The following is a 24,995-nucleotide window of genomic DNA, read 5'->3' on the forward strand; positions in this document are numbered from 1 at the left end:
GATGGCAGACGTTAACAGACTATGTTTTGAGGAATGAAATAATTTGTTTTAGCTTCTTCCTCACAGGTGAGATCAGGAGAGTGATGAGAAAGGCTCCCCTTCAGAGCAAGAGAACGGGATGAAGGATTCTGTGCTTCTGTTGATGTATGGTACATCGATAATAGGGTGAAAAGTTGGGGGAAGATCTGAAGGTTGGTTATCTCAAGGACATAAGTAGTTGCTGTTTTGGATGGTGAAGTGAATCACTGTATGTTGCTTGTTGTAGAATGTAAGCAGAAGATTGTGGTTGGTATGACTGAGAAATTGTGTTGAATGTTCTGGACCTGCTTGTGGAAATCCCTTGCAGCATAGGGCAATCAGTGCTGACAGAATGAATGAATGGAGAGAGCTGAATTGGAATGGGGCGGGGCAGGGCAGGGGTTTAGGATTAGGATTAGACTCCAGTGCTGGAGTAGCTGGGCTTCCTATTGAGTGTCTGATGGCCAGAGGAAGGTATGATTGGGGAATCTGGTGGTTGGCCTTTACAGGAGAAAGATGCGGTTTCCTTCTTCTAATTAAGTTGCTCCTATTGTATTTCCCTCATTCTAAGTCAATTGCCTTTATTGACTCAGGCTGGTGGTGGTAAATGTCTGTGCACAATAAGACTTATAGGCATCACTCTCCTAAGTAACCTGGAACCTTTCAAGGAAAAGTAGCAGGCTGGATAAGGGTATTTTTTGCAGATAAAGTCAATTGCAGATAAAGTCAATGAAGTGACTATGGGTTAGATCCATGCTCCTCCTAGATGCTTTATGTGCAGCTGGATTCTTCTGGATACTTCTTTGAGGGGCAGTGTGATGCCCCCTGCTTTGAAGGAGGCAATAGGACACCCTCTCTTGAAAAAAGAAACTTCTCTTGATACATCCATCCTTGATAATGTTCACCCTTTCTCCAAAATCTCTTCAGATCCAGATAATTTCCTTTTAGGGAAGCTGGGTGCTGGGGTATTGGGGATTAAACTGCAGAAGATCCAAGGGGAAGCAGATTATCTAGATTCTTTTTAGTCAGGGTGCAGGCCTGTGATGGGACAAAATCAGCATTTTTACAGTTATCTTCATCAGGACCTGGACTGGGTAAAAACATCCTTCCTGATCCTCTTGGACTGTTCTGCAGCTTTGGATATAATTGACCACAGTAATAGACCATCTGCAAGTATTTTGGAGTTAGAAGCACTGTCTTACAGTGTTTCCACTCCTACCTGAGTGGTGGTGGTGGTGGGTCCAATCAATGGTCATGGGGAAATAATGATCAAGATTTTGGGTGCTCCAATATGGGTACCATAGCACTGAGTCCCTTATCCTCATGCTATTTAATGTCTATCCAAAGCCACATAGAGAGGTGGTTTGAGATGAGATGCTGTCAATATGCTGATGACACTCAGTTCTAAATTACCACTGTAGGCCAAACTAGACACCTTGAACTGTTATCTATAGGCTGTTAGGTCCAGATATGGATAAAGAAACTCAGATTAAACCCTGGCAAAACAGAATTACAGTACATTTGTAAGTACATCTGCCACAGTAGTCACTCTTTATGGAGTTATGCTTCCCCAGTAGGACCTGGTCCATGACTCAGGTGTTCTCCTGGACTCCCAGCTTCTGCTAGATCAGCAGTAAAGCCTTTGCCCATCTTCAGTGGTATGCCAATTGTAGCCCAGCTGGATCAGGATGCCTGGTGACATGGCTTGACCATATTGATTGGACTACTGCAATGCTCTCTGTGTGGGACTGCCTTTGAAGATAACTCAGAAGCTGCAACTGATACAGAATGTTTCAGGCCAGGCTAGTGGCTGTGAGGAGACCAATGTCATATAACATCAATATCATTGCTGCTGTCAGTAGGCTTCCTGGCCAATTCAAAGTGCTGCTTATTACATGTGGACCCTACATGGCCTGGCATCAGGATGCATCAGAAACCCTTTTGCCAAGCATGATTCTGCCTGACCAGTTTAGACACTGAGGAAGGGCCTGCTTCTGGATTCCCTCCACACGGGGTCTTGGATTGGGATCTAGGCTTTCCTAATCCCTACTTTATGGAACAAACTGCCCATGCAGATGTTGAAGGAATATAACTCCCATCACCCTCAGCCAGAAGGATGAAGCTGTAGTTTGGCAGTATCTGAACGCCCTGCTCTAAACTGTTTCAAACTCGAGCATAAAGTTAATGTCTGTTTAATACATATTTCTGAGGTTGCTGCAGATTTTGCCATGCTGATGTTATTTGCTGTGGCTGGAGCTTTTTTGCTGCATCATTTAAAAATGATTTGTAATAGTATTTTATTGTTTTGTTGTTATATGTGGCTCATGGTGCTGTTGAGTGGCATATAATTACTGTCAATAAAAAATAGCTAATAAATACAGGAATAGGAATATAAAAATCTTGAGTGAATCAGTGGGAACAGGGCAGAATGCCTGAGAAGAAGAAAAAAAAATCAGATGTTGCTCACAACATTAGTATTAGCCACCCAGAGTCCCTCCTTTGGGGGGGGAGATGGGCCGTGGTAAAATTTGATAAATAAAATAAAATAAAATAAAATAGTATTTAATGCTTGCTGACAAATCTAATACTTTATTTCTTACAAAGGTTTATTCAATACAGCTACTTTCATGGAAAATCAGGGTGTGTGTACATATATATGCTCCCAGTTTCTTTCTTGTCGTAGTCAAATGCTGCCATAAATCTATTTTTTTCTAATAAAATAAACTATTCAAATTATTTCTTTGCTGAATGATGTCTGAAGTGGATGTATTTTAATCTGCAGGTGTAGAAATGAAATTTCCATGTCACTGAAGTCTTCTGCTTAATAAATGTTTTAAAAGGAGAAAAGAAAAGAAAACCACAAAGGTAAGGCTATATTCTTTTGTATGGGCTGTTTTTAAAAGCATATTTTTCTAATCCACAAACATCCTTCTTCATACTTCCAATTAGTTTAACTCCGTACACATCTGTGACCCTCTGTAACTTAATTCTTCTCACTCTGTTCCAAGTAGTTTGTACATGACTCTCATTCATTCTTTTGGGAGATTAATCCATCTTCTAATACTTTCTCTTCCTGTGGTCATTCTACTTTCACTCTAGTAATTTTTACTTGTTTCCTTTTTTCCATGTCCATGTCATTGTCATATCAGGCATGGCAATAGATCCCAGCTCCACCAAAACTGAATTCAATAACTAGCTAACAGCAAAAGCTTTATAGATTCAACATGGCTAAATAAGTTGATTTATTGCAAAGAAGTCATACATACCCAGAAGACCTGCCTTCTGCAGAACACTATATATGAAACCCCAGGGTTTAAGTTCTAGGCCTTTTCAAGTCAATGGACATTTGGCTGTTCTTTTCCCAGCCATCACAAACACCTGTTCCATGTTTTCATAATGGTTCTGACTGGCTTAAGAATAATTAGTTCCTGCCTCACCAGCTTTAACCCTAAAGATTCACTTCCCCTCCACTCCAATATTTACGTTCATCCACTATAAAAAGATGGTTTGTCTCATATTCAGAACCTCTCATCAATCTTGTATCCTTCACTAATTCTTTGAGTTTTTCATCAAAAACAATTCAATCATGCTTTTGATTCTCTTCTTTTCCATGTTTCCTAATGAACAGACTTACGTTTAAGCCATGTATTCAAAACAAGCAGAACTTTTTCTAAGTATATACTCATGAACAATTACCATTCTTGTTTATTCTTGGGTCTCTGAATGGTCCAATATTTTTAATGTATTGTCTTAGTCCATTCACGCCCATCCATTCATGTCATCTAACAGAATAATTCTCCCCTGATCCCCAATTGTGCACATTCAACATTTTGAACAGTTTTCCTCAAAATTTCATCTGTAGCTTTACAACACCTGCCCTATGGAAGAGTGTCACTCTGAAGATCTGGATAGCCCTGACTCTCCTGGCCTTTCACAAGATATTAAATACCTGGATGTTAACTCAGACATTTGGCTGGCAAATTAAATCAGCCTTGTTGCTGGATCTATTTGTTTTTTTCTTTATTGATTGAAAACAGGATAATTTTTACACCCTGGGCATGTGTATTGTTATTTCTACACTACCTTAAATATATTTATCAATTTTATTACATAAGAATAGTTTGGTCTATTATATCCTTTCCCTTTCTGCTGGTTTCATATGCTATGGGTATCCATCCATCCATCCATCCGTCCCTTCCCTGCCTATCATTGCTTTGATCAGTTGGGGTTTCCATATAAAGACATTTATTGAGATAAAGTGTAGACTGCTTTACCAGCCTTAGCTGTACCCTTGCCACACACAGTATTCCTTGCTAACAGTAAAGACACTTTGATCATTATGCACAAGCACAATGAAATCCATATTTTACCCCTAGTATGCTCACCCTATCTTATGCAAGCTAGGGTCTCTAATATAAAGGCTACCTTGCAAGCCAATATGTGGTCCATATTATAACAACTGAGAGGTACATGCAGTGTACCTACCCTTCAGGATTCCTGTTAATTTAAGCATGCTATATTATGATTAATACAAATGATGAATATTCTGAATAAGTTAAGAATGCTACTTTAAACTTTTTATTTAAATGTAAAATTTTCCACTCTTTGTATTGCTTCTTGACATTATTGTTTCAAGAGCAAAAGATTTTTGATGAGTCATCAGAGTATACATTTGGCTAATATATAATTTGATCAATTTGTTCAATATTCAGTATAGGACAAGTACCAGAACCAGAAGTGCAATGGTTGGCCCCTTACAGATGCACCAAGAGGTATAGCTGTATAAAAATACTGTACAGAACAAAAGAAAAAGAGAGAGAATGAAAGAGAATGGATGGATGGATGGATGGATGGATGAATGAATCAGGGAAATATTCATATTATTAATTTTACCATAAAGCCATTTATTTCATCATCAGGCAACAGTGCTAGGAGAAACCTTTATCTGGTGATTATTTAAGAACATACAATTTTATTTGTGGTTATTTTTTTTTAAAAGAAGCTAAGATTGAGCTGTTCATGCATGACACTATAGTTGTTCAGGCAACAGAGGAATTTATCTTCTATCCTTCACAATAGAAAACCTGATTGAATAATTGTTGCAAGGAGACAAGAAAATACGAGTTAATATTGGTAGTTCAAAAGCTCAATATTTTTTAAAGAAGAAACTAAATGAATCTGTGATTGTGACATTGCAGCAATTTGCAATAATCAAAAGCTTTCAGGAAACAGGTCCGGCGTCTAAGTATAAATGAGCAATCAGGCTGCCAGAAAGTGTGTATCTATAATTTATGTTTTCAGTTTGTTATGTCAGTGCATCCATCCCCTCCAATTCAGCGAAAGGAGTTTTGAATCTGATCAGGTTGCTTATATCCGTGGAAGGTGACACTATATTTTGCGGTGAATGGTTGCTTTTGTGTTTAACTTTTCACTTGGTAATGAACAAAGGGGAAGGGAACCTTCCTTAATGAAGAAGAGGATATTCCTAAATTGCTTTACCATCCTCTCAAGATCACTTTCAGCATTAGAAGTACAGTTTACCAAGAACCCATGAGACGTTCAGCAATGATGTGCATACAGCCACTATCCCCAATCAAGCACCCTCCAGATATGCTGGGATTATGATTCCCAGAATGCTCTTCTATTCTGGGTTAGAATTCTGGGAACTCTAATCCTCACACATCTGGAAGATGTCACTTGAGTGTAATGGCCTGTGAGAATAATCTTGGGAGACAGGAAGAAGAGCCACAGCCTAGGCAATGGTCAGAGAAGAGATACTGTATGTCAGCCCACAGAAGGAACAGGGGTGTGGGAAGCATCTCAGAAGGGACCCTCCTGGAGATGAAAGGCAAGGAAGTGGGGAAGGGGGCTTTTAGACTTTTAAGATTTGGTCACCAAATCTGGAATTCTATGCAGATGTTTCCTGGTTTACATAATACCTTACTTATATAAACTCAACTTGGTGCAAATGTTTCCCTAAGCCACATCTAGGGTGGGTAAAAATTGGTGTTGAACATCCAACACAAAGTAGTACATTGTGCAGAACAGTGCCCAATTTATGCAAACGTTGGGTTACACCAAGCTTTCCAGAATGGAATGATTACCTAGATCGAAGAGTGCTAGAATTCCCTTATGTACAAGTCCTTCTGAGATGACTGTTTAGTGTTTGGTAGGATGAAAGAGAAGCAAGGGTTCAGAATGTATCTTTGCTATCTATAGAAAAGTTCTGAGATTATTACTGCTCTTAACTTTTGGCTATGAGACCTGTCATATAAAAATGACATGAGCAATTATTAAGAAAAATGTTTTCTCTCTCTCTTTCCTTTCCATTAATATTTTATGAAACATATAATGATGCCCACTATTGTAGTAATAGGTAGCTGGGTTTACACAGTGCCCCAGGCCATAATATAGTTTATTTTGTTTGGCTTAGCATGTTAAGAGATCTCCGTCATTGCGGTTGTTGATTAATGGTTTTACATATTGGAAGAATGTCACCTATTTAACCACTAAGCTATGTTAAACAAACAATGGCTTAGTGTGATATGTGTACCTAGTTGGTCCATGTCCAAAACTTTCTGGCTCAAGTATTCTGGTTATTAAGTTAAGTATATAACAGAACACCCTATGCTAAACACTTCGAAAACCAGCAGATCACAGGATTATATACTAAGGATGTAAACATACACAAGAAAGGACTGATGTTCAGACTGAGCATCGAATTTATTTATTTATTTATTTATTATTCACATTTCTATCACCGCCCATCTCCCCCTAAAAGGGGGACTCTGGGCGGTTTACAATAAAATTCACCTTAAAACCTAACATCATAAAATCACCAATATTAAAATAATAAAAATATAAAATCCAAGTGGGAGATTTCCATTCCGTCAGGAGAACTCTACATCACCAGCCCCTCCCAGGAAGAGCTATTGCCCTTCCCATCCCAGGCGAGGTGGCAAAACCAGGTCTTCAAGCCCCTCTGGAAGGTCGGGAGTGAAGGGGCCTGCCTCACCTCGGAGGGTAGAATGTTCCACAGGGTGGGTGCCACTGAAGAGAAGGCCCGCCTCCTGGACCCTGCCAGATGAAATTCTCTTACAGACAGGGTCCGCAACATGCCCTCTCTGCATGATTGGGTGGGATGGGTTGATGTTATAGGGATGAGATGGTCCCTCAGGTAGCCTGGCCCCATGCTATGTAGGGCTTTAAAGGTGATAACCAACACCTTGAATTGGACCCGGAAGCAAACTGGAACCCAATGCAGCTCACGCAGTAGAGGTGCTACATGTGCTGATCTTGGAGCACTCATCACTGTTCGCACAGCCGCATTTTGAACCAACTGAAGCTTCCAGATACTCTTCAAGGGTAGCCCCATGTAGAGTGCATTGCAGTAGTCTATATGGGAGATGACCAGGGCATGAGTGACTGTCCAGAGGGCATCTCAATCCAGGAAAGGGTGTAACTGGCGCACAACCTGAAGTTGTGCAAAGGCTCTCCTAGCCACGACTGCCACCTGCTCTTTGAGCAGGAGTCGTGAGTCCAGGAGGACCCCCAAGTTACGCACGGGTTCTGAATGGGGCAGTGCAACCCCATCCAGAACTAAAGATGACAACTTCCTGGATACTGAGGAGCCATCAATCCACAGCCACTCCGTCTTACCAGGGTTCACCTGAAGCCTGTTGCTCCCCATCCAGGCCCCCCCAGGCCCCAGGCACTGAGCCATCAATCCACAGCCACTCCGTCTTACCAGGGTTCCCCTGAAGCCTGTTGCTCCCCATCCAGGCCCCCCCAGCCCCCAGGCACTGAGAAAGGGCATTGACCGCATCACTTACTTCACCCGGGATGGAGATATATATCTGAGTATCATCAGCATACTGATGGTACCTCATCCCGTGGTGACGGATGACCTCACCCAGCGGTTTCATGCAGATGTTAAATAAGAGAGAGGAGAGAACCGAACCCTGCGGCACCCCGCAAAGCAGGGGTCGAGGGTCGGATCTCTCATCTCCTATCACCACCAACAATTGCTAGTTCTTTTACAGTATTTGATCAAATGTTGGCTGCCAGATATATTCAGCCTACTTAAATTAAACCCAGGTTTCTTCCACTGCAAAGTGCGCACAAAGTCAGTGAGAGCTTCTCTTATTTTTGTTCCTGTGTCAATGTTTTTAGAGTTGGTGAAAGCTTGTACTTCAGTTTTATTAGCCTGTTTGAAAGAAATCTCATTTAACTGGCGTCTCTTACATCTACATTAATTCTTTTAAAACACTGACGTGAGTGTTCTACAGCTATGTAAAGAAACGCATTATCAAAGAATTAAGATATGATTAAACTGACATTTTCTTAAGAAAACGAAAGGAGCAGGAAAAAGCTGTTCTAAAAGGACTGAGTGCTACATACTCCAGATATTATCTTCAGTGCTTGCTCAGGGATCTTTAAAGAAGCTTATTACGAAGTACCCTAAGAAGACAAGTGCGGATGTGTACAGATCAGAGGAATGGAAGTTAATGCACCTGCCAGATTTTACTATCATACAAAGCTTGTCAATCAGCATGCAGACCTTGCATTTAAAATATGTTCCCTCAGATTTTCCCCAGCAGTGGATCTTACATGATGATATTGCTCCTTCTGGTTACTGCCTTGTATCAAAGGCATCACCAGTGTGCCTCTGAAGATGGCCTACAATTAACATGGATTTCCTTAATGAATCTCTGCTCACTGCTACAGTCAGTGCTACAATCGTTTGCGGATCAGTGGGCACTTCTGGAATTTTGAAAGCATGTTCTGGACACTTTCATAATGTGGCTTTCACGTTAGAGATGGTGGCCAGTCCTAAAACGCCCATTTACCAGAAAGGAAACTGAAGAAGTTGTTCCTTTTGGAGCTTCCTACAGTCTCTCCCCAAGGACATCTTTTATCTCTCAGGTCTTCTTGACCACCTTAGCTTATCTTCTTGTTTTGACTTCCAAGCAAAGCACTGTATGTAGTATTATCATCTTTATTTTGTTTAAATTGATCTGGGATCTCTGTGGGACCCATAGATGCTCATAGAAATTAAGATGATGTTTGAGGCTGGCATTTTGCTTTGCAGTATACAAGCTTCCTATTTAAACAGTACATTCAAATTATTTAAAAAAGTGAAATTGAGTTGGGCAGAGAGGCTAGGAACTCCAAGATAGGGGAAACTGGGCAAATGGCTGCTACTGGATGCCACCATAGGGACCAAGTTCCTAATGAGAGGAAAGCAGGTGAAGGTAGAGTTTATATTGTGTATGTTATGTTAGCAAAGTTGATCTTGTTTATGTTCTAAATTAAAATATTTTTGTTATCTAATTTCATATAAACAACAACAACAACATTGCATTCCTATGATTCCCATCAGAGTGTCATATAAGTCTCAGAGCTGGAGATCTAACCTTACGTATAACTTCTTCATCCCTACGTAAACTTCTACCATGATTTGTTTCAGTTTCTGGAGTTGTAACATAAGGAAAGGAAGAAAAGAAGGCATGTTGGAGATCTGTAGAAAGATGCCAGCAGACTGTGGATTCATATATTTTATGAAAATAGATGGCCAACCCACCAGCTCCTTGCCAGCCATCATGAGAACTTCAATTGTGATTCTTTTTTGCGTGTTGGAACTTTAATAACTGGAAATAGAAAATAAGATAAGCTCAGGATAGATCAAAAGCTTTCAGAAGAGGCCATAGATGTATACATTTCTTGGAGATGAAGATCCAGCTATTATGGAAACTTCCACTGTGATTCTTTTTCAGTGTTGGGAACAACATATGAAAGGAAAATCAGTAGACTTATTGGCAAAGGGTCAGAAGCTGCTGAGGGTACGCATTCCCAAAGTGAGTGATATAATCAGCACAAACTGATTAATACAAAAAAGTCCAAACAATCAAAGTACAGGTAGTGCTCATTTAGCGACTGCCTCATTTAGCAAATGATCACAGTTACGACAGTTAAGAGACTTTGCAACCAGTCCTTGCATTTATGACCGTTGCAGGTCTGTAAAGCAAAGGAAAGCTGAAGTAAGATTGTAACCACAGTCATGGTTTCACTTAGCAACTGTTTTGCTTAACAACTGAGTTGCCAATCCCAATTGTGGTTGCTAAATGAGGACTACCTGTAGAACTAAGAAACAAAGGGATCAAAAGAGACCAAGAGCCAGGCTTAATTTAATGCAAACAAACTTTATCTAAAATTATAAAGCATCTGAGCCTTACAAATCCTCATTTCATATTTTTGATGCAATTATAGAAAATGCCCTAGAATTAGCAGAGGCCTCTGATGTTAAAAGGAGCACACACAGGTCCCTATTGTAGAAGATTGTCCAATGTAGAAAATCCTGCAACTTTCTTAGAAACTTTGGCATAAGTAAGAGGCAAATGAGGACCAGATAAGAGGACCCTTTGCCAATTTGTCTGGAAACATAAATGTGAATTCACTATCTGCCATGTTTATCTTACATAAATATGCTCCAGATGCATTTGGAGTTTGGCTATTTTCACATATTCTAGTCTTGAAGAATTTTTGCTGTAGTGGGCAGGGGAAAGTATGAGAGGGCTTTACTCTGAATTTGGGATTGTCTGTAACCAGAGTGGCCCACAATCTTCCTGTCCTTGGCAGCTAATGGATAATGCATTCATGGCATTGCAATTTCAGACATCTGAGTAAGATCCAACTGTGAAAAGCAACCAAAGGAGGTGAGGCTGGTTTTCCAATGTCTCAATATGATATCCAGGAGGTGATTTTTTTTTTTTCACCTCCCTGTATCTCCATGCCAGTATAGCTTCATCTGTGACTTTTCCCATGTCACACTGCTTGTAAATATGTAAAGGAAAGGACAATAAAATGGGCCTGGGATATGGTGTGAAGGCAGAGGATGTAGCATGGCAACCTTGCTAAAGCTAAGCAGATGTGCAATTAGTCAGTGCCTAGGAAGGAGATGCCAGCTCCATGTGTGCCAGCTGGAATTCCAGCATGAAAATAAATTGGGAAACAATTTTCTTAAAAAAAAAAGAATATAGATGTCTCTATGTTAATTCAAAGGGCTGGCTTGATACTTCACTGTTTCTAATTTTAATACTGTATATACTATTAACAGGAGTTTTCCTTAAAAGCAAAATCCAAGTAATGGTTTTTTTCCAAGATGTCTTTTTTTAATGGGAGAACTCTATCACCTGTATGATCATCAATTAATACTAACCATCATTCAGTAAGGAAGATGTTAAATAAGTTAGTATATTTGCACAAAAGTGGTAACACATTTCTTAGTTTTTTCAATTCTTTGTATTCAATAATTAGAATTATGACAACAAATTTGGAAAGCTCCATTAAGAATAGCATATAAAAACAACCACACAGGTCTGTATATGAATTAGAGATTTTCTCAGTTTTAAAAATAATTTGTTTTAAACACATGTCTGCATCCTCCAGTTTCAAGTAAAAAAAGAAAAGAAAAAAGAAAAATACAAATCCTCCAGAATTCAGCAGTCAGATCTATTATCTAAAGAATGGTATTTTACTTAATAAAATGTCAAAATTCTTGTTAGGGGAAACCTATTTTCATTCTGCTTAGAAATATTTCAGCATTTACTCATCACATCTTCACCCCAAATGCTTTAGCACTGATGATATGGAGAGAGAATGTGGTTTGTAATCAATTTTTATTTTATGCCAAATCTGGTTTTCCCTCTGTATAAAAGAAAAAAAAAGCAAAATAAAGTGGTTCAGGTGTTTTAGCATCTGGATTGTCAAATGGCAGGGATTGGTTGGCTCTTCACATTGATCTTCCAGTACATCATTGTGCTTTTTTCCTCCTTAGGATAGCTAAACCACTGTAAGATAAAGAGAATGTTGCAGCTACAATTTTCCTTTAATATCTGCTGCCCAAATCACTTCAATTTGCAATTTAGATATCAATTAGCTTGGATACAATTTGCACTAAGAAGTCTAGTAGAGAACATGAGACCGTGAGCTTATTAGAAATATCTTGACTTTTTTGACACTCCCTTTACCATGGATGTCCTGGAAACCAATCATTTTTCTCCATATTTTTCATAGGATATCAGGAGAGGGAGCATAATTCTGCCATATATGATATGTGACTGGAGGTATCAGCAATATCCTATAGTGCAGTTCTGCAGTCATTCTTTGATTGCAAACATTGCACTGTTGTCAACAGCAATATCTGAGACATAAACACAATAGAAGATACAGAAATGTAATAGCCAACTAATAAGATACTTTTCATGAACACAACAAACCATCTCAAGCCATGCCTATTCCTGGACAGAAGTAGCCTGATCACAGCTACCTATGTACTGGTAACCTCAAGACTGAATTATTCCAATGTGGGGCTGATCTAGAGGGTGGCCTAGAAGTTTCAACTGGTACAAAATGCCATGGCTAGTTTATTCAAAGAACCAAGTTCAAGGGGCTTATGATGGAATATAAAACTCTACATTCTACATCCTAAACCTAAACTTTTCATTGCTTGCTTGGAAAATATCATGCTCAAACTGAACTGGGAAGACAGAATTGGTATAAATGGAGAGAAGATAAACCATCTCAGATTTGCAGACGATGTACTGATTGCAAAGGATGCTTGAAAGCTGCAAAAAATGCTTCGACAACTTGACGCCAAAAGCAGAAAGGTAGGTCTAAGGATGAATCACACTAAAACAAAATATATGCAGACAGGGAACCTTCCAAAATTCCAAATGAGGCTTCAGAATGAACTTATTGAAGAGGTTGACCACTATGTCTACCTGGGATGGCTAATCAAAATGAACAATGATCAAAGAGAAGAACTGGTCAGAAGAAAGAAAGCTAGATGAGCTAGATACAGCTCCATTAGGAAAGTCTTACAGAATGAGAAGATTTATGGAAAACTGTGTGCTAATCTTTTTAAATTGACTGTCTTATTGGCGGTGCTACATGGAGGTGAAACATGGTCACTAACAAAGGCAGAAGAGGAAGAGCTTTCAAGAGTAGTAAGGGCTATGGAAAGATCCATGCTGAAAGTTTCCCTCCAAGACCACATCCCAAGCAGCCAGATTAGAACACAAAGTGGAATAAATGATGTCATTGTCAAATATTGAAAACGGAAGCTACGCTGGGCAGGACACATCGCGCGCATGCTGGATGGCCATTGGACAACAGCAGTTGCTGAATGGTATCCAAGAGAAATAAAAAGACCTATTGGCCAACCTCCAAAGAGATGGGAAGATCCAATAGTCAAGGACTTTGGCCAAACCTGGAGAAGAAAAGCCAGGATTCAAGACGAATTGAAAGCAAGTTGTGACTAGCAGGACTCTGTCTAAACAGTTTGGTCAATCAAGGTCATCAAGGTCAAGGTCACATGCTACATCCTAGGGAGTTTGGTACCTGGAAAAGGCAGTTTGGCTGTGGGTATTAAGAGTCAGTGGTCTTGCAATAAACTCAATAAACTTTTTACTGTATTTCACTTTTCTTCATTCTAGGAATACTCAAGGTATTTTTGATAAATCTGGGAATAATAATTATGTACAAAAATCAACATTAAAAAGTTAATACACAAGATCTTTGGTATTGTTTATAATGATGAAAGTGTGGGGTATAAATTGACTAAGCAAATAAATAAAACTGGTAAAGATTGTTGTTGTTGTTGTTAGTTGCCATCGAGTCGTTTATGACTCATGGCGACCCTATGTATAACAGAACAAAATGCTGTTTGGTCTTGTGCCATATGCCTGACTGTCCCAATGTTTGCATCCATTGTTGCGGTAATTGTATCAATCCATCGCATTGAAGGTCTTCCTCTTTTCCACTGGCCCTTGACTTTACCAAACATGATGTCCTTTTCAAGCGATCAGTCTTTCCTGACAATGTGCCCAAAGTATGAGAGTCTAAGGCTAGTTACCTTCGCCTCTAGGGAACATTCTGGTTGTATTTCTTCTAAAACTGATTTGAATCACAGATAATATTCAAGATATTGTAGCCTACAGATCAAAAACAGTGAACTCCAGATCTCCTTTTTAGTAATGCACAAATTCTGAAGTGAGATCTCTTCAAGACAACGTGTAATGTCAGTAGCAGAATCATTCCTGGATCCAGAACAGTACTTGAAACTGTTAATCATAGATTAGCCCATTCCTCTCACTGATTATACTAACTACACTGAAAGCACTGTGGAGATTTTGAAATATAACTAGCAACTACAAGAAAGTAGTGAATCAAAACATTAAACTCTCCAACTTTTACACTGAGTGGGTGTCAAGATCCCTACTTTCAAACTGATATACAATCTGTGAAACAGGTAGGTTTTCCCTGAAATAGCAAATTTGAGGAACTTGAAAAAAAATCATCCGTACTAGCTGACATTGTAACAATGGCTGGCTTCTCATCTCACATTAAGCCAGTTTGAACTATAGTTTATTCAAAAATAAAACTCAGCTGTATCTCCACTCATAAATTAATGTAGTGACTATTATGATCAGATCAGACATTAAAGCAACCACTTAGGTACTATTTTCCAAAGACATTCATTAATGTGAAAGGGAAATGTGAATGTATCTTTCAGAATGAGATTTGTCAAATGATCAAACCAAAGTTGTGATTTGAATTTACAGACTGGTGTTACATATTTGATTCTGAAGAACCACCAGGCTTCATCCGCAGACTTGCAAAATTGTTCACCAGAATCGCTGTCCTATCAGCTCTAGGATCTACTCTGAAGAGCCCTTATTCATCATCCTTAAAGGATTACATCAGATACTTTTTATGATCTTGGTTGTGAAAGCAGATGCAGTCAAGAACAGCATACCGATTCATTCAGGCTGCTCAAGACTTGAGCCATTGATAAGACCACACAAATACAATACCTGTTTGCAAACCCTGTCATAAAGTTGTGGCCTGTTTAACCCATCGCTGGCGGTTTTTGTCTCTTGACTGCCTGTGTAAACACTACTCCCGGATAAGCTCCAGCTGCTCATTGTGCGACTCACGGCAGCTCTCCAGATGCTGAAGAAAAGTGGGTCTGGCTCAGCATCAGATTAAAAAAGTACTTTTGTATCTCTGCACACTTAGACGTCCTTGGCTTCTGGTTTACAAGGGCCAGGAGCACAAGGTTTTGCACCTGAAAGATCTGGAATGGGTTTGTACAGGAGAAATTTGTGTCAATAAATCAGTTGGCTGTCTGGGATATGGGAGATGGCCAGCAGCATATATTGATATGAACATTAAACCTTCCAGTTGCTCTAACTTGGACAATAATGGAAAGGAAGAAATCTGCTCTTGCTAGACAATATTAACAATGCTCAAGGACAGAATGCATTCTTGCTTGTTCCTCTTTCTTCTAACTTCTCATTTTGTTCTCAAACAATAATGTAAACAACATAAACAATGAAAAGGATCGGTCTTAATTCAGTTTGTCCCACTTTTAGAATGATTTTCAGAAGTTACTGTCTTTTGAGATCTACTAGGCTCCTTTCCATGTTCCTCCTGCCATGTCATGCTAGTCCCTCAAATGTCTTTAAGGTAGTTTGCGGATAACTTCAGACTGAATACTTTTCATTGATTCTGTCACTATACAGTTTGGACACTAGAACTAGGCACAAATGATTTCTGAAATTTCTCCACCAACTTAGTGGGCCAAAAATCAGAAGAAGAAAATCATCAACCAATTCTCCATGAGTTAGTGGTGGGATTCTCTCCCTCCCTACTGAAAAAACCCAATGAAAAGACCTAGCTAATTCCTTCATATCCGATTTAATGAAGTTTGGGAAACACAGGATCATTGGGAGGATAGTATTGTTCTGTATGCAAGAATTAGTAATAATTTTTGGTTCACTGCAGCTTTTGTAGTTATCAAGAACTATAGCTATTGTTTGGGCCATTTGCTGTGTTGGGTATCAAAAAAATAAAAAAGGGGTCCTTGATCACATGATCAAAGCCCCACCTCTTTTTATGTGACTTGTGTGCATATAAAAATGGGCAAGGCCTCAATCATGGGGTGGCGGCTTGCCCCCTTGACTTTTTTGACCCCCAGTGGATCCCATACAGAGTATGCATTTTGCTTACTGCATAGGACAGTTATTTTGACTTTACTTCAAGTCTACAGGTCTGAGTGGAGCTGCCAGTGGCTTGGGAGAGTGAAGGAACAGTTTAGTTAGTGAACTAGCCTAACAGAGTACATATACTTAAAGGAAGAAAGATAAAGAAGGAACTTTCCTACTTATAAATATGGTTTCCTTTTCAAAACAATGCTACAAAGCACAAACACTTGCCCAACTGAATTCCTTAGTTCTGAATTTAATACAATGTCTAGTATCTTTTTGCCTTGCAAATAATCCACAGGAAACAACAAGTACAAGCTTGTTACATGAACAGCATCTCAAATGTAAAGTGTATTTAATTGTAGACTATATGTTCCCACACAGTCACATTCAGATAGCTAGTATTCCAGGCTGAAGAATGGACATGCAATTTCCGTTTCTCTCTAACTCTAAATATTTTGTAGAGATTATATTGGCAGATACTATGTTCGATTAATTTGCTCCATTTTACAGTATTTACATTCCATGTTAATATACCTGCATTTCTATAAAATATATTTCAAGACATGCAGAAAAGAGCAAAAATAGGCACACTTTAAGCAGTTTACAAGAGACAGATCATTATCTCTTACAAAGGAATGGAAACAGAAAAGCTGTAAATAATAAGTTCTGAATAGGAATGACATAAACACGCTAATCAATGTCTTCCAGAACTGGCAAGTGACACTGCTTTGTTTTTTGCAAATAAAACCCTTCTTAACATCACAATATAAACCATTATCTCTGCAGGCAAGGTATATTTAGAAATGTACAAAATGTACATTTCCTGCCAGCCAGGAGATCAGTAGGTGGAGATCTAAAGTCATGCAAATCTTACAGTAAATGCAGGCAACCAATTTCTAATTATTCCATATCAGCAGATTTGTGAGGAATATAATTTATTAAAAAAAGAACAGTTTATGATCAGCAGACCTTAGTTATGACTGTTTAGGAATTCAGTGCATTTTGATCTAATCAAAAAATCAAAATATTCATGAAACACAATGATATCTCCCCAAAGCAGCCGGGCAGCCATTAATTTTGAAATTCGGGTAATTTATTAACACTTATCTGTAGCTGTAAAAGCTTACCTCTGTGTTTGTAATACGGCTAAAAGTGAAGGCAGTTTTAAAACTGATTCCTAATGATTTATAATGGTTTGCTGTAATTTGAGCCAGAAATTCAATTAAAATATATGTCTAGTTTTGTTTCAAGATCTTTAGTTAAAAATTCTATTAAAATGCTATTTCCTTCCTGCATTTAACACATTTGTTATCTACATATACAGGAAATATAAGAAAATGCTATCATTTTTCCCCCTGGAGTATCCAAATGCCTTTAAGACTGTTTATTTTTATTTCATATTTTGACACTGGCATATTTTGGCATTTGGATGCTGCTTAGTGGAGCTAAGTAAATTTTACATTATTATTTTCATGAAAAGAAAAGACAAAATAAAACACCCAAAGCCTTTATTTCTTAGTATTCAATTGAACGTTTATTGCATCATCAAAGGAAGAAAAATAGTTACCAAGCACATGACTGCTTTTAATTAGAATCTTTAGTTTTCTCTACCTATATGGACTAAATGTTTACCAGCCATATTATATCACCTGATCATTATAAAAGACTTTCCTCAATAGTAGCTTATCCTGGGATCCAAGTGCAAATTAAAACAAATTAACTTTTAGTTTCTAAATGTAAAAAAGTAACTTTAAGTGTTTTTGAAGTTCTGTCAAAGTAGAATGAGAACCAACTATTTGGAGCTGGAAATATATTTGACATCCCAATTTTGACATGGTACAATTTTGAAATGGTTTCCTCCCAATCAAGCAGCCAGAAACTCAAAGAGACCAACAAAGAACATTCTCATGCAGTTGGACATGGTGCTAGTGCTTTAGTAGCTGAGCAAATGTGAAAGTGAAGTCAGCATTAGTTTTACAATCTTGCAAAGATTAATACCTTTGCTTGCAATAATGTAAGCTAGCCAGAATTCTATTCCTACTTAACAGTGACAGCCACTACAATCCCGTAGTAATTCCACCATTTTTTGGGTCCTGAAACCTCTTCTGATATTTATATTTGGAAATAAGCTACATCATGTAGCAGCATTACACTGAATACCTGCATCAGCGTTTTATTATTTATTTACTTATTTCCTTCCTTCCACATCTAGTTACAGGGAGTTGTACTAACCAACTTATCCAGCTCTGAGGTGGTTAATAGTGCTGCAATTAGAAAATGCATTCAAATCCTACTCCACTCAATGCTTCTTCATGCCATGTACATTGCTGGCCATTCATCTTCCTTCATTTTTCACTTGTCCTATTGTCTCCTTGCCTCAAACTTTATACTGTCAGTTTCCTGCATTAGGAATGTGTAGCAAAATGTGATACACATATACACACTGGGTTTTTTTTTTTAATGAGCCCTTTCTTCCTCCACATTACATACACATATAACATGAACTATCTAGGAATACAGTGATCAACCTTGCCAATGCTGCATGGGAGATGGTACATTCCTTATATTGTACTGGAAAGGACATTTAATAGACCAGTATCTTCTGACAACTCACCCAAAGGAAATGTGAATGTTCGTTTTTCTATATTAGGTGAACTTCAAATATGCTATGAACTGTTTACATAAAAAGTATTATCCTGTAAAACTGAAATATGTCTCACACACCTCCATTGTGGGGTGCCACAGGGTTCGGTTCTCTCTCCTCTCCTATTCAACATCTACATGAAACCGCTGGGTGAGATCATCCATCACCACGGGATGAGGTATCATCAGTATGCTGATGATACTCAATTGTATATCTCCATCCCAGGTGAAGTAAGTGATGCTGTGACTGCCCTCTCCAGGTGCCTGGAGACTGTGGGGGCCTGGATGGGGAACAACAGGCTTCAGCTGAACCTGGTAAGATGGAGTGGCTGTGGGTTAAGGGCTCTTCCGTATCAGGGACTTTGTCATCTTTGGTTCTGGATGGGGTTGCACTGCCCCAGAAGAGACCCAGTGTGTAACTTGGGGGTCCTCTTGGACTCACGGCTCCTGCTCAAAGAGCAGGTAGCAGCCATGGCCAGGAGGGCCTTTGCACAGCTTCATGTTGTGCACCAGTTATGTCCCTTCCTGGATTGGGAAGCCCTTCGAACGGTCACTCATGCCCTTGTTATCTCCCATATTGACTACTACAATGCGCTTTACATGGGGCTACCCTTGAAGAGTATCCGGAAGCTTCAGCTGGTCCAGAATGTAGTCGTGTGGGCTATTTGTGGCGCCCATAGAAGGGCGCATATAACACCCTTGCTACGCGAGCTGCACTGGTACCAGTTTGCTTCCGGGTCCAATTCAAGGTGTTGGTTATCACCTTTAAAGCCCTACATGGCATGGGGCCAGGTTACCTGAGGGACCGCCTCTTCCCCGTTACATCTACCTGCCCCACCCGATCTTGCAGAGAGGGCATGCTGAGGACCCCGTCAGTAAGAGAATTCCATTGGGCGGGGTCCAGGAGGCAGGCCTTCTCTGCAGTATTGCCCGCCCTTTGGAACATCTTGCCCTTGGAGGTGAGGCTAGCCCCATCACTCCTGGCCTTTTGGAGAAACTTGAAGACCTGGCTCTGCCAGCTGGCCTGGGGCGGGGAGGAGAGGAGTCATGCCTGGGTTGGCTAGTGCCTTGAAGTACCCCTTCCATGTGAAGACTGAATGAGATACAGCCATCTGGACTTTATTTTTATTTATATATTAATAGTATGTAATTTTATAATGTAGTTTTTATATTTATTGTTTTACTGAGTATTTTGTTGTAAATCGCCCAGAGTCCCTCCTGTGGGAGGAGATGGGTGGTGACAAATTTGATAAATAAATAAATATAAATAAATAAATAAAAAGTATTATCCCGTAAAACTGAAATATGTCTCACACACCAAATTGTTGCAGACAGCCTGTTCCTGCAAGACCTAATGAACAGCAAAGTAGACAAGGAGAAGCTGTTTCCCTCTACCCAAAATATTAGGACTAGAGGTCACAAAATGAAATTAAATAATGGAAGAATCAGGACAGACAGAAAAAAATATTTTTTGTGCAACATCTAAATCAACATTGGAATTCACTGCAGTGAGATGTAATAGTGGCTACCAGCTCCAAAAAAAAGATTGCACCAATCCATGGACATCATGGGGATCAACAGTTACTGGCCTCGATGGCAGTGTGACTGCCTCTGAAGGCCATCTGCTGGCAGATTAGTGGGCTTTCTTGTGCAGCTGAGTGGATGAATAACCATATTAGGAGGAAGGGAGACAACACCATCCTAGAAACTGCTCATCTAGGCTCTTTTGGTATCTACAGAACTATTCCTACCACTTTGTGGGAAGAATCCTATTAGAAGGAAAGGAGCTGACAACCACAATAGCAGCTTGCTTTGCTGGATTCTTCCAACCCTTCCTCCCTATACGGCCATTATACCAGTTGCTCTCTGGAAAGGGTTCTGTAAGTTTCTTTCATTCTGGATGAAAGAATCAGGATTACCATCTCTAGTCTGCAAAAATCCACATCACTATGAGGTGGAAGCAACAGATACTTTTGTATTAATCTCTCTGCTGCCATCTAGTAGTTTTCTGGATTTTTTTTTTTTGGTAGCCCAGATATAAAATAATAAAATATTTATTGTATTTTTATTCATGATAGCTTTTATTGTTTGACAGCCTCTTGGGAGAATTTTTGTCCTGAAAGGTGGGAAAATAACGAATAAACCAAGAATGAACCATTGAAGCTGATTTTTTAAAAAAGTGTAATTTTCTGCAAAGCTTTAAGTACGGTAGATGTATTAATAGGCACATACACATATTTATGCCAAACCTTCAAAATCCAGAAGTTAAAATGTAGACATTCTAATCCTACTGGAAGAACAAATGACACCATCTCATGCCTTCATAGTCTTGGTGATTGAAAGAAATAGTTTTTACAACTGCACCTCTAACTACAAAAAGACTGAGTCCCGAAGTCCCATTGGGATAAGACATTCCATAGCATATTTGTTCTGCCAAGTGAAAAATCTGTGGACGATCCTTTGCAGCCAGTGTGGTGTAATGCTGTGTAGGGTTGTGGACATGTTGAAACTTATTTGGAAGAAGTGTTTTGGGCTTTGTGTAATAGCAGTACTTTTTTGCTATTCATTAAAGTAGCTCAAGCTTTTCTGGCTTCTGTGGAAGTCCAAAAAAAATAAATGGTGCAGCTGCTTTAAGGGATCCACTTACTAAAGTTAACTCAACTCCATTTCTTAAACTATCATGTTAAATGGGAACCAGCAATGGAAGACAAACCTCTGGAAGTCACAAGGCTGGCCTCATGTCCCAGTTTACTGATGACATTTATCAGTGTCGTGATTCAGAATATTCACAGAAATGTCATTTCCAACTGGAAAGAAATGCTACAAATTCAGTGATTCCTTCAGGAAAATAACATTTCTGATCATGTTTAGATATACTGTAGTACTTCACAGGTTAAATCCTGATAGTTTTTGAAATTAATAATGGAGCTTTGCCAGGAAACCTTGATTTGAAGTGATTTGTTTATGTATGTAAAATATACAATATAAATATTTGGTCAGTTATCATGATCAAAGTTGTCATAATCCAGCCCAAATTAAGTTTTTTAAAGTCCCCCAGATTTCAATTAAGCTTAAATCTGTCACACTGGACCTAGATGACCTAAAAGTGGGATTTGGACCCATTATTTTCATATTTCTCATTTCCTTAATGCCATATAATACTAAAATCATTTTGCATGTAGATCATGACTGGAAAAACTCATTGATCTTGATATGCCATATTGGAAGTTATGGTAAATATTAACTCTGGACAGATTTCCTTTTTTCTTAGGCAAAGTGGAACACATATTTTATTTTAGTTTATTTTTGTGCCTTCAAATCAGTCTTGACTCCTGGCGACTGCCTGGACTAGTTCCTGCAGTTTTCTTGGCAAGATTTTCAGAAGTAGTTTGCCCTTAGCCTCTTCCTAGGGCTGAGGGAGAGGGGCTGACCCAAAGTCACCCAGCTGGCTTTGTGCCCAAGACAGGACTAGAACTCACAGTCTCCTGGTTGCTAGTCTGGTGCCTTTAACCAAACTGGCTTTCAGAACACATATTGGCTTGTCTAAATTTGATGCTACGTCTGAAAGAAAAGTTGTAGTTTAAGTCAGGTTTTTAAATATACTTTTAAAATCTTCCCTGTAGAATCCAACAATAATGCCCACTGAGATTATTCACTTGTATTGCCCAGGAATCTGATCTTAACCATTTGTAAAATGTGCTTTCATTTTTAATCAGCTTTCATATTATGTATTATGGTTTTGTCTCTCTAGCCTGGTATTGTCTTCTTTGATGAGCAATGTCTCACTAGAGCTACCCCTTTTAACTGGAAAGAGAATATGATTTTTTTTGCCAGCAAAGCATGTCTTGGCCCTTCCAATTTTTATTTGCTTGCAACCAGGTCTGGAAGCCAATGATCTTCAACAATCTACAGCTTGGGCAGATAGTGGGCAGATATTGTTGGATTTTTTTTTAAGTGTAGGAGATAAGGACTATCAGCCATCAATACCCCCTGCCTCACATTCCATGCAGGAATCAAACAAGTCAAACAAGTCTGACAGGTAGCTGTTTGGCCTCCATTTGAATTTATCCACAGATGGCAAATGCTCAAATGAAAGTTACCTTCCTGTACTTCCTGGTCTGTGTCCTACGGTCTGGGAATTTATGTGTAAGTGACAACCCTTCAGGTCCTTAAAAAGTGCTGTATTTGTCTAGTCTTTTCAAGGCTAAACATATCAAGTTTCCCCTATCTCTTCTTTTCATAGACATATCACAAACTGCTTCTGAACATCTCTTTACTTTGAATTAAAACAAAACAAAACAAAACCCCTTTACAAGCAAGAGTGCTGTTTAAATTGCACTAAATCTGTATTATTTTGGCTGGCTGGAATGAATTATGTTATTCCTTGAGTCTCAGGTATACAGTTTTACTGGAGTTTAGCTATTTGTTTTATGGCACGTATGGTGGTTATACAGAAATACTGTATTCTGTTTATTCCTGATGAATAGAATAGTTTGGATTTCATTCCTTTTCCATCCGTTAGAATAAAGACTGGATAGCTGAAGTATGAAAAGTATTGGTTTGTCACAATCCCATGCACCAGGTTAGAACACAAAGAATTTTACATTCAAGTGGGCCTTTGCTTGATTCAGCAAGGCACTTCTTAAAGCCGTACATGGTTACTTCAAAACCTGGTAAACCACTCCAGCATTTAGGATCACTCTTGCTCATTTGCTGAGTGGGACCTTAATAACTTCCCCCAAGTCCTGCCCCTACTTGCTCAATTGAATAGTCACTGACACTGTCCATCTATCCATCCATCCAAATTCTTTTGTAGGTTTCCAGTATTTTGTAAAAATACTGTTTGATAACTATTATTATAGATAAAGCTTTATTACAATCCATGATCAGTAAACCAAACAGGTCCAGACTATTTACGTGAAGTTTGTACATTCATGCATTTTGAGGTGGTCATACTTTTACCACCATTTACCTTAATTACCTGTTGGAATGGATATTAGGATGTGCTTATCATTTTACGTATTGTACAACCTTTAGCAAAGAGCTTTGCCACAACCTCCTTTCTTCTTGGTCAGAATTTTTATATAATATACTGTACCTCAGATTTATCTAGAAGCTGAGGTAGCAGAGGGCTGATGCCTTCATAGCATTTGCACATCTTTGTGTGATAAAAGTATATGACTATTTCAACCTCACCATCTCTACATGGAACAACTTCAGTTTGAATAAAATAATCTTTTAAATTTACCCAGAAGAGTCACAAAGAGTAAGTGTGCTCACATTCTCTTCTCTAAATTGGAACAGTAAAATTTAATAAATTTGGGTGCTGTGAAGCCCTGTCTACAGAGACTTTATTCTTATTTGGCAGTGAGCCCTGCATAAATTGAACCTCAACATCCTTTAATTATTATCTCTTCAGGTTTTACATAGCCTAGTGGGATATAGAGGAATGGTTTTTTTTAATCCATTCAGTCATGTCTGATTCTCAGAGACTGCCTGGATAAGTCCTTGTAGTTTTCTTGGCAAGGTTTTTTCATAATTGGTTTGCCATTGCCTCCTTCCTAGGGCTGCGATAAAGTTACTGGCCCAAGGTCACCCAGCTGGCTTCATGCCTGAGGCTGGACTAGAACTCACGGTCTCTGGTTCCTAGCCTGATGCCTTATCCACTACACCAAGCTGGCTCTAATAGAAGAAATACATACAAATAAGTCCAGGTTAATTTCAGGAGGTTTGGTAGTTATTCTGCAATACCAAGAGGACAAAACAGTAGTTTGAACCAATAGCTAAAAACATTAATCCAGGGTCCCACTTTTACCAAGTACTGGCCAGTGTGTGTGTATTTGAGCTTCATAGGCCATGTTTATTCATTTCTACTTGCATTCTATTTAATTTGTAAACTAATGCTAGGTAGATCCTTGAATAGCCTTAGAACTGAATACCTATGCTTCCAAATAAACCCCTTAGATTGTATATTTCCTGGATTGACAATACCAAGCTTATCCCATGTGGCAGCTAGTCTTGATTTTATTATTGGCAGGCCACAAGAGAAGCTTCATATTTTTGTCACATTAAAACAATATAGCTGACCAATCACATTTTATGGCTATTTTTCCCCAAATAAAAAATACTGTCATGGTTGAAGATATCCATGCAGCCACTATAAGTCATTCCTTGCAAAATAAATAATACTTTTCGTAATAATTTTCAAAGTGTTACAAGCAGCTTATATCAGACTTTGAAAAGTTATGAAGGAATTTCAAACCATGAAGGTCTTTTGCTTTT

The sequence above is a fragment of the Candoia aspera genome, chromosome 3 (genome assembly GCF_035149785.1).
Source record: "Candoia aspera isolate rCanAsp1 chromosome 3, rCanAsp1.hap2, whole genome shotgun sequence".
Taxonomy (NCBI): domain Eukaryota; kingdom Metazoa; phylum Chordata; class Lepidosauria; order Squamata; family Boidae; genus Candoia; species Candoia aspera.